Consider the following 4,372-nt stretch of genomic DNA (forward strand, 5'->3'; position numbering starts at 1 on the left):
CTACGCTTAATTGGGTGTGTCCATTACATCATTCATACAATGATATAACCTTGTTATTAATAACATCCAATGTTCATGATTATGAAACTAATCATCCATTAATCAACAAGCTAGTTAAGAGGCATACTAGGGACTCTTTGTTTGTCTACATATCACACATGTACTAATGTTTCGGTTAATACAATTATAGCATGATATATAAACATTTATCATAAACATAAAGATATAAATAATAACCACTTTATTATTGCCTCTAGGGCATATCTCCTTCATTCAAAGCAGGATGTCATCCATATTTGAGCATAGACTCTTCTTTTTTGACTGGCAAGTGGAATGGTCAGTTGGCTGCATGCAATGCTTTGGATGGACACAACTGGATGTTCCCAATTGCAATTGGATCTGTTTCAATCGGAGACGAGAGGCAAAGCTGGACATGGTTCATGATGCAACCGAAAAGATGCATAGGGCCAGTTTCACCTTTGGCCATCCACACGGATGCATGTAAAGGGCTGGAAAATGCTGTAAAAAATGTTTTCCCCCATGCTGAGCGAGAGAGAGTGCTTTGGACATATGTGGATGAATCGATAAAAAAATTTAGAGGAGATGAATTTGGGCGCATGTGGCCAGCGAGCAAGAGCTTACGGAGCACGGACACATTCCTACCACCTTGGTAACATCATGGAAGCTTGTGCTGACAATGAATTTGCTTCTGGTTGAACACATACCATTCTCTGTTGTGGTACGGATCAGGTTTTAATACTTGCAATAAAATGTGATCACATCAATAACAACTTGGCAGAAAGTTTCAACAATAAAGTGAAAGATTTAAAAGATTTGCCTGTGCATGACATGGTGGACCAAATAAGGATCATGATCATGCGTTTGTGGGACTTGAGAGGAAGACTTGGTGATATGTTGGAAGGGGACAAGCTTTCAGCAGTGGTACAACAGGTGGTCAACAAGAGTAGAAACCTTTCACATCTATCTGTTGAGAAATCCTCCTTATTTGATGCTGAAGTTAAAGATGCAAGGAGTGTCAAGAGGCATGTGGTAAACATTGAGTTGCAGGAGTGCACTTGCCTAGAGTGGCAACACACTGGAAAACCATGTGAGCATGCCATAATTTTTTTGGCATCTAAACCCAGGTTAAATATGCACCCATATTTGCATGAGTATTACTCTGTACAAAAGTTTAAGGCTGCATATGCAACTCCAATTCCAGCCTTGACTGACCAATCTCAGTGGCCTGAGGTGGATATAGAATTTACACTGTGTCCCCCTCTGAGTAAAAGAAAGGCTGGGAGGCCCAAACAGAGCAGATACAAAGCTTGGTTTGAGAAGGGGGGTTGTAGTAAGAAGGGGAAAAAGGAAAAACCAGAAAAGCCTAAAAGGGCTCAAAAAGGTAACAAAAACAGGTGCAAGTTGTGTGAGGAACTTGGGCATAGAATTGGTTCCCCAAAATGCCGTTACACTCCTGTACAACCAAAGTATGTTAATGTTAATTCTCCAATTTATGTACCTTGTTTCATTTGCTTATTTCGAGTATCTAATTTATATCCTTGTTCCAATTTATATGCTTTTTAAGGAGGAAGCGTGGAGAAAAAGCCCCACCTCTTGTTGTTGAACGAGTCTTTGGCCAATGAAAAAGCCAAGACTCAATGGCTATAGAAAGAAAAGAAATAGTTTGGTCAATGCACCGGTGCCGGATGAACCTGTTTCGAGCTACTACTGTTGCCTCAACCAGATTTGACTATTGAGTTGCCGGATGAACACTGTTCGGAGGTTATGATGAATTCGAACCTGTTCTAGAGGTTGTGCTGAATTCCGAAGCTCGGGAGGTTATGCCGGATGTGCCTGTGGCTCGCGATGTGCACTGTGCCTCGGGAGGTTATGCCCGTGCCGGATTTGCTTATGGCTGCCGATGTGCTTGTGCTCGTGCCGGATGTGCAAAAGATGAGGGGCCTAGTGGTTGCGGCAAAAAGTTCAGGAGTATGAACAAACTATGCTATGAGTACTGCAATGAGAAGTGGTAGGAAGAAGCAGAAGAAATAGTTTGATGTAATGGTTTTAAACTTATGTGCTATGGTGTGGAAACTTATTATTTGTAATTTGAATAGATTTCAAATTTGAACCAATTTCAAATTTGAACCAAATTTGAAAGTTGACATCATTTTTGATGTTGCAATGCTATTTGAATGTTATGCACTAGTTTATGCACTAGTTTGTTATAACTTGTTAATCAATTGGACAATTTTGTGGAGTAACTCATTTTCATCGAGTTTAATGAATGATGTGTTCAAAAACGGCCTCCGGGTGAGGGTAAACGACCCCATTTCTAAGCAACTTTTTTTTCAACCTTGTCTAAATCATCTTATGTTACTTGAGTTGTTGCTAGATGATATAAGAAGACAATGTGAGCAGGATTCATATTTTTTTGAAATTTTTAGAATTTTTTATCCTCATTTCAAATCTGGTCAAAGCTATGGTTTGACTAGCATTAAAACATGGTCAAAACACAAAATTGAGAAATGAAGCATGGATCCTTCTTACTTACACCAAAATGAACCTATTTCCAAGTTTTGGTTCCATTCCATGATTCAAAGTTCAAACCCTTCTCTCAAATCCTCGACTTCGTACGGCAGAGTTCAAGATATCACATTGTACACATGATTTTTTCGTTACAATGTATCTAGACCATGTTTATCAACTTGAGTTGTTGCTAGATGATATAAGAAGACAATGTGAGCAGGATTCATATTTTTTTGAATTTTTTTGAATTTTTTATCCTCATTTCAAATGCTGGTCAAAGCTATGGTTTGACTAGCATTAAAACATGGTCAAAACACAAAATTGAGAAATGAAGCATGGATCCTTCTTACTTACACCAAAATGAACCTATTTCCAAGTTTTGGTTCCATTCCATGATTCAAAGTTCAAACCCTTCTCTCAAATCCTCGACTTCGTAGGACAGAGTTCAAGATATCACATTGTACACATGATTTTTTCGTTACAATGTATCTAGACCATGTTTATCAACTTGAGTTGTTGCTAGATGATATAAGAAGACAATGTGAGCAGGATTCATAATTTTTTGAATTTTTTTGAATTTTTTATCCTCATTTCAAATCTGGTCAAAGCTATGGTTTGACTAGCATTAAAACATGGTCAAAACACAAAATTGAGAAATGAAGCATGGATCCTTCTTACTTACACCAAAATGAACCTATTTCCAAGTTTTGGTTCCATTCCATGATTCAAAGTTCAAACCCTTCTCTCAAATCCTCGACTTCGTACGACAGAGTTCAAGATATCACATTGTACAGATGATTTTTTCGTTACAATGTATCTGGACCATGTTTATCAACTTGAGTTGTTGCTAGATGATATAAGAAGACAATGTGAGCAGGATTCATATTTTTTTGAATTTTTTATCCTCATTTCAAATCTGGTCAAAGCTATGGTTTGACTAGCATTAAAACATGGTCAAAACACAAAATTGAGAAATGAAGCATGGATCCTTCTTACTTACACCAAAATGAACCTATTTCCAAGTTTTGGTTCCATTCCATGATTCAAAGTTCAAACCCTTCTCTCAAATCCTCGACTTCGTACGACAGAGTTCAAGATATCACATTGTACACATGATTTTTTCGTTACAATGTATCTAGACCATGTTTATCAACTTGAGTTGTTGCTAGATGATATAAGACAATGTGAGCAGGATTCATATTTTTTTGAATTTTTTTGAATTTTTTATCCTCATTTCAAATCTGTCGGCCAGCTAACCCTAACGGCCAATCCGGGACCGTCGGCTAACCACGAGGACCAACCGCATTCGTCCGATGCTGTGCTTCTAGAAGGATTCCGCGGGCTGGCGAGCGTGATCCGTGGGAGGACTAGTTCTCGAATCCGATTGGCTGCCATCTTTTCTCTCTTTGGGCTGAGCTCGGATCCTTTTGTCCGTCGGGCCGAAACGTGTCGCCTCTGGAGAGCATGCGCCCGACCGAGCCATCGAGCGGAACGCCCACGTCGGCATGCATGCCCCATGCGGCGTCGCAGCACGAGCTATTGTCTTGTAGAGTGCAGCCTCCTAGTCTCAGCCTTGCCACTCCTTTTAAAGCTACACATAAAATACGGGGCCCTAAAATACGAGGCCGGGCTGTGTGTGCCGTGTGTCATTGGAATCTAGGGGAGCAACGGTAAAACCAACGGTAACAAAACTTACTTTATTTTATTCAACTAATTATCGTCTGTCATAACAAAACTGATTTTGTTTTATCCAACTCTTTTTCATGTGTCTTTCTGAAATACAAGCATAACATACTTAGTTTCTTCAAAATCAAATCATGCTTGTGTGTCATTGCAAAATCCA

The sequence above is a fragment of the Lolium rigidum genome, chromosome 3, assembly GCF_022539505.1.
Source record: "Lolium rigidum isolate FL_2022 chromosome 3, APGP_CSIRO_Lrig_0.1, whole genome shotgun sequence".
NCBI lineage: Eukaryota > Viridiplantae > Streptophyta > Magnoliopsida > Poales > Poaceae > Lolium > Lolium rigidum.